Below are 13222 nucleotides of genomic sequence, written 5' to 3'. Positions count from 1 at the left end.
TCCCTGCCCTCCATTACCCAAGGTGGGCACCGCCATGCCTGTCAGTTGGCTGCAGCACATTTTATAGGTGGCAAGAACGTATCTCAAGGCCATAAAAGGTCCAGTCTCATGCTGTGTGAGTTTGGGAGGTCAACTTTGACCCCTTTAAATGTTTTAGGCCTGCGGAGCAAAGCAGAGCCCTCACCCCACCCCATTCCTGATGGTGGCCACTCTTTACAGAAGTTGTCCTGTTTTGGCCGCTGTGGATTGCAGGCCATCGTTTGCTGATCTCTGACTCCCCAACTCCTAAAAATGTGTCCAGCAATGTGCTGGTCAGCTGAGGAACCCACAATAAATGTGCAACATTGGGGTCCTTTAGGTCGTCCCCTACATGTCTTGAAGCGGACCCCCCACCCCATTTGTAAACCTCTGCAGTGCCTTTGGGCAGAAGAGTCTCAGGTGACATGCTAAGATTTAAAGAGTGCCAACAGAATTGTGATGACAGGAATATGGCCCTGTATATATGTGGACCTGTACATATGTGGACCTGTATATAGCGCCTTTCACACCATGTTGTGCTCCAGTATCTGTAAACCCAGAAACACTCTGGGGCTTGTCACAATAGGCATGACATATTATTCCAGTATAATCCCAATATATTATATTATATATGTTATATATACTCCAGTATAATCTCCTAATGCCCACATGTTAAATGCTCTGGTGTGAAAAAGTATTTGCCCCCCATCTGTTCTCCTGTGTTTTTGAGTATTTGTCACAATGAATGGCTTTGTATCTTTAGACAAAATGTAATAATAGATAAAGGGGACTGGAGGAACACAGAACACCATCTTTAAACTGCTATTTATATACTTACTACATTAAAGTCATAAAGTTATCCAACACCTGTGAAAAGGTAATTGCCCCCCCCCCCCCCAGTTCTTTATTAGTTCATTGACAATTCGATTCCACTGACTGAGCACAGCCTGCCCTGTCGACTCTGAACCGCCCCATATCCCCCTCACCATGAGAGTGCAGCCATCACCACAAGAACACCAAGTCTCCATAAATGGAAATTCAGAAGAGATGAGCAAAAAAGTTGCTGAAACATCTCAGTCAGGAAGTGAAAGCCATTTCTAAGAAACCAAAGTGAGAGGCATTATGTAGAAAACGGAGAACATTTGGAACTGGCTGTTCTGCTGGAATGACTCAAAGGGGACAGTAACCTCTCATCAAGGTGTCACAGAGGAGCCCAGAAGGACATCCAAAGAACTGCAGTTCTCTCCATCTTTGTTCAAAAAAAAAACTTGCATGAGAAAAAGAAATGGAGGAGCAAAGCGGAAACCTCTGCCATCCAAGAGGAACAGCAATGCAAAGAAACATCTGCATCGCTCTGAAAATGTGACAGACAAGTCAAAAGTAGCACCCTGTGGACCACACAGGACCCACCATATCTGGCATTCAACCATCAGACCTACAATAAAACATGGTGGTGCCAATTTGATAGGGTGTGGCCAGGTATTGTGCCCTTAACCAGGATATTCTTAAGAAGACTGCCCAGTCATCTGTCTGTGATCTAAAGCTGAAGAGCCATTGGGGTTATGCAGCAGGACAAGGAGCCCAAGTATAAAAGCAAGTTGATAAACAACTGCCACAGAAGTGTTGGAGTGGCCAAGTCAAAGTCCTGACATGAAGAGAGGACCTGAACTAAGCAGTTGATGCCAGCAGACCTACCAAAGCATCTGCATTAAAGCAGTTCTGAAGAGACGCGAGGGCGATGTGAAAGGCTGAGATCAAATGTTAGGACATGTTTGGGTGTGATTACTGCTATTAAAGGTGCTCCACCAAGTACTGCAACAATGGGGGCAATGACTTTTTCACACAGGGATGTTGGACAACTTTCTTCTTTGAAAAAAGAAAGTCCTGATTTCAAAACAGTCTTGTGTCTTCACTCGGGTTCTTTTTCCATAATTTTGGGTTTTGTCTGAATGTCTGTGGTCATTCAAGTAAGCAAAACAGAGGAGATGAGGAAGGGGGCACATACTTTTTCACAGCACCGTAAAAATGACAGCAGGACTTAGCAGAAGAAGGTGTAGTCAGATATTTAATTGTGACAGAAGTGGGCTCTGACTTTCTGCCCAAATCCCTTTTGCTTGGACATGTAGAGAATTTGCAGACTGGCCACTTTCTACTGTACGTACCCTCAGGGCTACTGTTGGCACATTGGCATCCTCCCTAATGAACTCCCTCCTGGTCTCCATCCCCACTCCTGCTCTTTACAGCATCCTGCTGCTGCCACATTTGCTCCACCTCTTATGGTGGACTCCACCGTGCTTCACGATCCATGGAGGGTCTCTCCTGTCTTTCTCCTGCTCCTGTAGATCTTCTGTTATCTCCTGGCGGTCTGCAAAAAATCAAACAGGAAGACCTGACTTTATTTGGAGCCAATCAGAACCCATTCTGTCCATGTCAGGTGATGTCATAGGGGACTCGGCATGTGATTGGTCAAATCTGAAGTGGATGTGCACATCCCATGCTGCTGGTGTGTTCTGAGTCTCTCATGGAAGTCTTGCATGGTTAGCCTCACACATGGCAGAAGAGACCTGACGTGATCTTTATGGAGCCACCATGTAATTTTATGGGTAAAATGAGTTTGACTGGTAAGAGGAAGCCACCCGTCGGCGTGTTGCTTGTCTGGATAGCCAAAGGCCCATCCAAAGTTGTCCTGGCTTCTCTGATGGGTCAGCCTGATGCCCCCCTCAACTGGACTTGTGAACATGGTGACATCAGCAGAGATCAAATGTCACAGGTGAAGAGCCAAAGGAGAGGACAATGTGAGAGCTTCAGACAGGGGGCACCACAACACATTGCAGTGCAGTGCCATGCAGCCATTTTATGCCAGTGACATTGGCACACTTTGAGTCGGTTTGTTGAGGTTTCACCTCCATCAGTGCCTATAGCCATGAAAGAAAGGTAAAGATGCTCATCTGCAGTAAACTGACCACATCTGCTGAGGGTCCAGCATCTCTTTGTGGTTCGCCATGCAGGGTGCCAAGGAAGCTTACAGGCCTTCAGCTTTTGAACCGAACAGTCGGTAAAAGTCAATCAATGGGGGACATCAGAACGATGTGCCCCTTGAACCCAACACCCCACAGAGTTGGTGAACACGGAGGCGGCTGTGGATGGTCGAATGTAAGGAATTTAGGGCATAAACCGGCCAATCAGCACGCCTGACGTCCATCTTGCAAGTTTTCTGCCGAGGGTTTGTGCTGGTAAGGCGGACCTCACTGCCGTCACAATAAAATATCTGCATAAACCTTCTTGTAATAAACTCTGTGTTCATTTTTGCAGTGTTGTGAAAAAGTATTTGCCCCCTTCCTCACCTCTTCTTTTTTTAGTTTACGGTACACAAGGAATGTGTCCGTACCTCTGACCTTCAAAACCAAATCCAACATTACTGAAAGGGAACCTGTTAGTCAAAGGACAATGTTATCCAACTCCCTGATGTGAAAAAGTATTTGCCCCCTTCCTCACCTCTTTTTTTTTTTTTTTTTGCCTGCTCTACACAAGGAATGACCTCTTACCTTCAGACAAAATCCAAAATTATACAAAGGGAACCTGAGTGAAGACACAAGACAGTTTTGAAAATCAGGGCATCCATTAGTCAAAGGACAAAGGTATCCAACACCCTGATGTGAAAAAGTGTTTGCCCCCCCCTCCAAATATCTTCTAGTTTTTGCTCGTTGATGCTTATTTTTAAAGTTGGCAGCTCTAATTGTGAACACAACAAAAGGTGAGTTCATTCTGAGCACTGGTGTCCTCAACCAGATAACTTTGGATCTAACGGCATGTCCCCTGAGTGGACCTGCTGTATTCAGATGTTAATACCTTGAAACGTCACCCAAGTGGTACATCTGGACAGGGTTCGCCATTTTTCTGCCACCTGCAAGCCAGCTATTGACAGCAGCAGCTCTTCACCCTCCAAGTCAGATGTTCCACTGTGTGTTTTTTGGGGGCAGTTGTTTGTTTATTCTGTCTGTTCTTTTATTAACAGGCAAAAGCTGTCGCAATCCAGCGCGTTTGTGATGGCTGATGGGTAGTTGGAACTCTCACCGCGTTGAAGCCAAGGTCACTTGAACATGGACAGACTGCACCAGCGCTGACAGCGCTGTGGGCAGATGGAGTGAAAGCTGCTGAAGTTCATTGAAGTATGGTGGCCTGCGCAGATCAGTGAGCGGTCTGGGTGCCCATCTTTGGGTAACCATTAAGTCATCCTGCACAATGGCGGCTGCAGAGATCCAAAAAGTGCAGCGACATCTGTCCACCTTCTCTGATGAGGACATTTGCCATGTCGACGTGTGTGTGTGATGTTTGTGCTTCGTCGGCTGCGCTTGTTCAAACCTCTCTGCCCATTCAGAAATGTTTTGTTGAGTCCTGCTGTTTTCACTTGCGTACTGAGCCAACATCTGGGGTCACTTTATGGGCAACGCTCCTTGGCGGAGAGCTGACCCGACTTTTAACAATGCAGAGTGTGGACAGCAGGCTGTTTAATGCGCAGCAGTAATTCACACCCGTAATGTGGGCGAGTGTGTGTGTGTGTGTGGGTGGAGGGGGGGTCCCTCTTGGTAATTTCAACCTGAAACACTGCACCTCCCCCCACTGGTGATCAGACCCCCTGGGCACAGGCCATGATGTGTCTGTACCCCCCGACCACAAACAGGCGCTGTCGCGTCTCTGCCTTGTATTCTTCTGAGCGCGTCTCCATTCTACGCCCGTCCACTTTCTAGGGCTCCATTTTATTAAACTTTATACAGAGGGCATCACTCGTTACTGAGTGCCAACGGGTAAATTCTTTGCTTTTATTGTACGTGAACAAAATGCACTTTAGAGGTGAGCAGCGCGATAAGCACCATGGAAAGCAACGCAGGTCACATAGAAAAGGCGCTATATACATAACACATGTGTTATTAGGGTTTGGGTTTGCATCCGGCGCCGCCGTGAGTGGCAGCCTTTTCAGCAGCTCCGTGTATGACTGTATATGTATGTGTACTTTTCTACTTTTATTTTTCTATTTTTATTTATTGATCACTCCTACCACTTTATTTTATGTGGATTCCTTCCCTGGACACACTTACTTTTACAACGTGGGCATGGATTTTAACACGCCGAGACTCGCCTATTCAAGTACTCAACTTCGGGCGCTGAGAACAAATGCCAGTGCCGGTGTGGTTCCACATTTACCTGACGAGGTAAGAAGGCGGTATCGTGGCAGCAGAGCCGGCACTAAGCTAAAAAAGAAGCAGCTTGCGAGAAAGTGGCGTTTCAAGCCTTCGGTGCCTTCTGTGATTCTGGGGAATGTGAACTCAATCTCAAATAAGATCGACGAACTGGCTGCGCTGGTGAAAAATGTAAGGACCTACAGAGAATGCAGTTTGTTGTGTTTCTGCGAAACGTGGCTAAATAACACCATCCCAGATGCCAACGTGGAGCTACCCGGGTTTAGCACAGTTAGAGCGGACAGAGATGCAAGTACCTGTGGTAAGCACAAAGGAGGAGGACTCGCTCTCTATGTTAATACACGGTGGTGTCACTCTGGACATGTTAACGTCAAAATCTCCACTTGCTGCAGGGATATCGAACTGTTGGCCGTAAGTTTACGTCCCTACTATTTGCCCAGAGAGTTTGGACATGTCATTGTTGTTATTGTATACATTCCTCCTCAGGCAGACGAGGAGTCAGCGAGTGACATCATCCATTCCGCTGTTGCTAAGTTACAAACGCAGCACCCTGAGGCGCTTGTGCTAATCGCTGGAGACTTTAACCATGTGACGCTGGACAAAACATTACCTGCATTCTCCCAGTATGTGCACTGTAACACCCGGGGAAATAAGACTATTGATTTACTGTATGCAAACGTTAAAGACGCATACAGCGCCACCCCGCTGCCTGCGCTTGGGAAAGGAGATCATAACCTGGTTCAGCTTCAGCCTCACTACAAACCAAAAGTTAGAGTCCTACCTGTAACCACACGATCATTCAGGAAGTGGACTCCGGAGGCTGAGAATACTCTGAGAGAATGTTTTGGAACTACAGACTGGGATATCCTGCAGGGATCTCATAATGAGAACATTGAGGAGGTTGTTGACTGCACTACTGACTACATCAACTTCTGTATGGACATTGTAGTTCCAGTAAGAACAGTACGCTGCTATGCTAACAACAAGCCATGGATTACAAGTGACATCAAGGGCCTTTTGAATCAGAAGAAAAGGGCTTTTAAAGACGGTGATCAGCATGAGCTCAAGCGCGTGCAGAAGGAACTCCGAGTCCAACTCAGGGTGGCGAAGGAGCAGTACAGGAGAAAGCTGGAGCAGAAGTTGCAGAATAACAGCATGAAGGAAGTGTGGGATGGGATGAAGATCATCACTGGCTGCAGCTCAAAGCGGGGTGCCACCATTGAGAGAGACGTGAAGAGAGCAAACCAAATGAACAACTTCTTTAACAGGTTTGACCACCCTAACCCACTCTCACTCTCACCTCGGAGTACTGCACCCTCCACACATCCTTCTGCTGATACCAGCATAGGAAAGACATCCCCACCCATAATAACAACAGCGCAAGTGAGCAGAGAGCTGAGGAGACTTCGTGCCAGCAAAGCAGCGGGTCCAGATGGAGTATCGCCACGACTGCTGAAGGTCTGTGCATCGGAGCTGGGGGGTCCTCTACAGCGCATCTTCAACCTGAGCCTGGAACAGGGGAGAGTCCCGAGGCTTTGGAAAACATCTTGTATCACCCCAGTCCCAAAGGTATCACGTCCTAGTGAGCTGAATGACTTTCGGCCTGTTGCTCTGACATCACATGTGATGAAGACCATGGAGAGGCTGCTGCTTCACCACCTTAGGCCACAGGTTCAACACGCCCTTGACCCTCTGCAGTTTGCATATCAGGAGAAGGTGGGAGCGGAAGATGCCATCATCTATATGCTACATCGATCCCTCTCCCACTTGGACAGAGGCAGTGGTGCTGTAAGAATTATGTTTCTAGACTTCTCTAGCGCCTTCAACACAATCCAACCTCTGCTCCTTAGGGACAAGCTGACAGAGATGGGATTAGATTCATACCTAGTGGCATGGATCATGGACTATCTTAAAGACAGACCTCAGTATGTGCGTCTTGGGAACTGCACGTCTGACATTGTGGTCAGCAACACAGGAGCGCCACAAGGGACTGTACTTTCTCCGGTCCTGTTCAGCCTATATACATCGGACTTCCAATACAACTCGGAGTCCTGCCATGTGCAAAAGTTCGCTGATGACACTGCTATCGTGGGCTGTATCAGGAATGGGCTGGAGGAGGAGTATAGGGACCTAATCAATGACTTTGTTAAATGGTCCAACTCAAACCACCTACACCTGAACACCAGCAAAACCAAGGAGCTGGTGGTGGATTTTAGGAGGCCCAGACCCCTCATAGACCCAGTGATCATCAAAGGTGACTGTGTGCAGATGGTGCAGACCTATAAATATCTGGGAGTGCAGCTGGATGATAAATTAGACTGGACTGCCAATACTGATGATCTGTGCAAGAAAGGACAGAGCCGACTATACTACCTTAGAAGGCTGGCTTCCTTCAACATCTGCAATAAGATGCTGCAGATGTTCTATCAGACAGTTGTGGCGAGCGCCCTCTTCTACGCAGTGGTGTGCTGGGGAGGCAGCATTAAGAGGAAAGACGCCTCACGCCTGGACAAACTGGTGAGGAAGGCAGGCTCTATTGTTGGCATGGAGCTGGACAGTTTGACATCTGTGGCAGAGCGACGGGCGCTCAGCAGGCTCCTATCAATTATGGAGAATCCACTGCATCCACTAAATAATGTCATCTCCAGACAGAAGAGCAGCTTCAGCGACAGACTGCTGTCACTGTCCTGCTCCACAGACAGATTGAGGAGATCGTTCCTCCCCCAAACTATGCGACTCTTTAATTCCACCAGGGGGGGTAAACGTTAACATTTAACATTATACATAGTTATTGTCTGTTTTTTTCACCTGCATTGTTATCATTCTTTAATTTAATATTATTTATTGTATCAGTATGCTGCTGCTGAAGAATGTGAATTTCCCATCGGGATTAATAAAGTATCTATCTATCTATCTATCTATCTATCTATCTATCTATCTATCTATCTATTATCCATCCATCTATTATCCAACAGGCTATATCCTAACTACAGGGTCACGGGGGTCTGCTGGAGCCAATCCCAGCCAACACATGGCACAAGGCAGGAAACAATCCTGGGCAGGGCGCCAACCCACCGCAGGACACCCACACACCAAGCACACACTAGGGCCAATTTAGAATCGCCAATCCACCTAACCTGCATGTCTTTGGACTGTGGGAGGAAACCCACGCAGACACGGGGAGAACATGCAAACTCCACGCAGGGAGGACCTGGGAAGTGAACCCAGGTCCTCAGATCTCCCAACTGCGAGGCAGCAGCGCTACCCACTGCGCCACCGTGCCGCCCGTTGTATTATTATTATTATTATTATTATAGCCAGGGGTTCAAATCCATGTCTCTTTTTACATCGATTACGTGTGACATTCTTTAGTTTTGTTTTTTATTTGTCTGTGTATATTAGCTGACTATGTTGAAATTGTGTGTGTTTTCTGGGTGGTCTCCACCTGCCACTCACCACCAGGAACTGCCCTCCGCCCTAAAAATCTGGAGGGTCTCCCACAGTTCCTGGTGGTCCGTTGTGCATGCCCTCTGGAGTCGGTGCGTTTTTTTGTGAATTTGTGGATTTTTTGTTTGCTCTGCGGGCGGCACGGTGGCGCAGTGGGTAGCGCTGCTGCCTCACAGTTAGGAGACCTGTGGTTCACTTCCCAGGTGCATGGAGTCTGCATGTTCTCCCCATGTCTGCGTGGGTTTCCTCCCACAGTCCAGAGACATGCAGGTTGTGTGCATTGGCGATTCTAAATTGTCCCTAGCGTGCGCTTGGTGTGTGTGTGTGTGTGTGTGTATGTGCCCTGCGGTGGTTTGGCACCCTGTCCCGGGATTTGTTCCTGCCTTTTCCCTGTGTTGGCTGGGATTGGCTCCAGCAGACCCACCGTCACCCTGTAGTTAGGATATAGCCTGTTGGATAATAGATGGATGGATGGATGTTTGCTCCGCTTTTGACCTCTCCTGGGATTTGTTCTCCTTGGATTGTCCGGGCTGGCAACTCCTTTTTTTTTGTCTTGTGTGTTCTATGGCTGAGCTGTTTGTGAAGTAAACCTTTTTATTACCACGTTTCATATTAGCAGCACCTGTTTGTTGCCATCGATATTTAACCCACTTCCTATTGTCCAAATGACTTGAAATTTTTGCACAGTTACTCACTTTCACTAATTGATCAATTAATCCATGTTAATTAAGAAATAGAAGAATAGTTCAAGATTTCACCAAGAGATGGCACTAGTAACTGCATCTTGTATGAAGATGTGTGCATAGAAAGTGCAAAATTATACTAAAACAAACCCAAGACTAAAAAGTTGAAAATAATATACATATAAAAAACACTTTTTAAAAACTACACTTATATTAAGTTAAAAAGTGCACTAAAAAGTAAAACATAAGTCTTTCATATATCACTCGTAAAATAAAAGCGTGGGCGCTTTTCATCAATCAACATTCAAAAAAGCAAAGTATTTTTATATATATATTATTATTGTATAAAGATGCAGTGCTTGCCCTTATTACTGGGCCGGGGTTTGACAGCGATATCCCCCTCTAGTGCTTTTGGAGCTCGTTGAGACTTGTGTGCTTTGGGACTCCTAGTCTATAACAGTAACTCCTCTACGGCCGCCATTTTGAAATTTCAGTTTCCTCAGGAAATGAGACGTAGTCCAATCAAGGAACAGCCATCTAACAAGCAACCAGAACGCGATAAGGTCAGCATTTACAGAAACCCTCATTGTCACCCAGCCCCACAGCCCTGGAGCTGCACTTTTAAAAATAATCAATTTCGACATCTAAGAACTCTCGGAGTAGTGAGGACGAAAGGCGAAAATGGAGACTAATGTCTGCAATCTCAGTGCAGTAGTGTGGATTGGGCCTAAGAAGAATAGTCGTCATTCTGCCCAGCCCAGAAAGACACGGCGCGCCCCCTACAGCCACCAGCCTTCACAAGTGAGACGTCCCCGGCTTGTATTCTCCACAAACAGGCCTGAGAAACACAAAGTAGATAGATAGATAGATAGATAGATAGATAGATAGATAGATAGATAGATAGATAGATAGATAGATAGATAGATAGAGTGAAAGGCACTATATGATAGATAGATAGATAGATAGATAGATAGATAGATAGATAGATAGATAGATAGATAGATAGATAGATAGATAGATAGATAGATAGATAGATGTGAAAGGCACTATATGATAGATAGATAGATAGATAGATAGATAGATAGATAGATAGATAGATAGATAGATAGATAGATAGATAGATAGATAGATAGATGTGAAAGGCACTATATGATAGATAGATAGATAGATAGATAGATAGATAGATAGATAGATAGATAGATAGATAGATAGATAGATAGATGTGAAAGGCACTATATGATAGATAGATAGATAGATAGATAGATAGATAGATAGATAGATAGATAGATAGATAGATAGATAGATAGATAGATAGATAGATAGATAAATGTGAAAGGCACTATATGATAGATAGATAGATAGATAGATAGATAGATAGATAGATAGATAGATAGATAGATAGATAGATAGATAGATAGATGTGAAAGGCACTATATGATAGATAGATAGATAGATAGATAGATAGATAGATAGATAGATAGATAGATAGATAGATAGATAGATAGATAGATAGATAGATGTGAAAGGCACTATATGATAGATAGATAGATAGATAGATAGATAGATAGATAGATAGATAGATAGATAGATAGATAGATAGATAGATAGATAGATAGATAGATAGATAGATAGATACTTTATTAATCCCAAGAGGAAATTCACATTCTCCTCAGAAGTAGGCCTCTTAGGCCTTTCAAAACTCGAGAAGCAGGCTTTGAGGCCTGCATCAAACTAAGCTCAAAAAGGGAGAGGGGGACCGTAAAACCCGAATAACCAAAGCAGAGATTCTCAATGATGAAGAGTTCATTTACATGCATTTAAAAAATGCAAAGTAAGGATAAAATAATAAAAAAATAACAATAAGGAAGAAAAGTTTGCATTCAAAAAATTCAAGTCAAGTTAAAAAGGTGAGCTCTGGTCACGCAGGGCCAACGTTAGAACGTGTGTAGTGAATGACAGAGATGAAAAGGCTCCGCCCCCCCACAGGTATTCCTCCTTAAAGGCCCGCCCCCAATTCCTCCGGTCCTTGCACTTTAAACGCCTCAGGGTTCAGGGAGAGAGGAAACGAAACTAAACCAAGCGCTTAAAAGCTACACTCGCTGTCATGTGTCGCATTTTGCCGTTATATTGTATTATCTATGTGACACTTGTGACGGGCGCCCACGGCCATTACCCGCCGGCAGGATGGCACACAAGGCAATACCTTCCCCAGGACGCTACAGGGCAGCTCTCCTGGGTGGATTCCTGCAGGGCATGCTGGGAGTTGGAGTTTGGGAGAGCCCTTTTGGGTTCCCCTCGGGGGGCTGCAGAGCCCTACACTGGGCTTCCACTACGCTGATGAGCCACCTCGAGCACTCCCAGGAGTCGCATAAAAGGAGCCTCTTCACTCCATTCGGAGAGCCAGAGTCCTGAGGAAGAGGGCGGCGCCTGCCAGCGGGGGCAGTGGAGGCGGACGGAGAAGGAAAGAGAAAAGAAGGGAAGTTCATTTAGTGCCGTGTGCTGTGCTGTGAAGGTGGGAAGTGAGGGAAAGTGTTAAAAAGCGTGTGTGCTGCGTCCGGAGCGCCCCCTGGTGGTCACAGTCTAGAATTGAGAGCGCCGGTTTGTTAATTCTCAATCCCTTATGGCTTGGTTGCTGTGTCTTGTTTTTGCGATGTTTTGGACGCCATTTTAGGTCTTTCTCGCCGCCATTTTGAGTTCCTACCATTAGGTCTCCTTCCTTGCGTTCCCGGAGGTCGTAATCGACGCAACAGGACAGCCGGGGATCCGATTTCCTTATCTGATCAGAGGATACCAAAACGCCATCAAAACGCTTTGATTGAAATATTTTTGCATGTTTCGCTCGGGTTTGATCTCCTGTGGCCTGTTCTTTCATCTTCCATTTGGTCTCTCGTCTTGGCCTTGTGTTCTAATTGCGATCTCCCGGCTTGTCCTTTTTTTTTTGGTTTTCTTTACCGCATCTCCTGGTGCTCCTCAGAAAGTTTACTGTTAGGTTTGCGTCGATGTTAAAGGTCAGTTCACACAAGCTTCAGCTTCCCTACAATGTAAATCACCCTTAAGATTCTGTTTTACCCCCCGTGAACCACCAGGGGGCGTTGCAGCACCCTAACCGCAGACCCAGCCTCACAAACACTGAAGTCTGAAGTGCCATTCACATCAAAGTGGTTTATCATCAGCTTTACCTTCCCCAAAGGCCCCAACCATCTCTCTCTGGTTCTCCTCCTCTACACCCCTGAGGTGGGCTTTGTCCACTTCCACCCGACTCCGACTCCCCTGGATGAGGTCGAGTGGCCTCTAGTATCTCAGATGGCACAACCTGATGGAAGTGCCTCCAGGTTCAATTGGATGTCCCACAGTATAGGGATTGTTAACCCCTTCAGCTCCCCCTGGCAGCCCCCACAGGGCTGCATCAAGGAATTACAGGGTCCACCATGCCCTGCCAGGGAGTTTGCCACCTAACGTCCTTAATGTCCACCTAATTGCCACCCCAATCCTTCCATTATATAGGCCTCCATTATTCTTGGATCCCACCTAGCTGGGCCACCAGTGTATTCGTTCTGGCATCGGCATCCCCTGCCCATCTTCTGGGAGAGGTAGGATTTTCTTTGCCCCATTTCTCAAGATGGCTTTGGGCAGACCTCCTGTCCCATTAAATAACCACCCTCCTTCCTGGCCGGGATGCTCTCCCATGCATATCGCCCATCACACCCCATAAGCTGGCATGTTCGTGGAGTGTTCTTCACGTTCTGCTTGACGTCTGTGAGATGAAGGAATGAACTCGGAATGAAGGCTGGCAGCTTGAAAGAAACACAAACTGATGGACAGAAAGACACAGAGTTCTCTGACTGTGACGATGGTCCTGGCAGTAACACATCTGTG

This window comes from Erpetoichthys calabaricus, chromosome 3 (genome assembly GCF_900747795.2).
Source record: "Erpetoichthys calabaricus chromosome 3, fErpCal1.3, whole genome shotgun sequence".
Classification (NCBI taxonomy): Eukaryota; Metazoa; Chordata; class Cladistia; order Polypteriformes; family Polypteridae; genus Erpetoichthys; species Erpetoichthys calabaricus.
The sequence above is the reverse complement of the archived record's forward strand: the minus strand, read 5'-3'. Positions refer to the sequence as shown.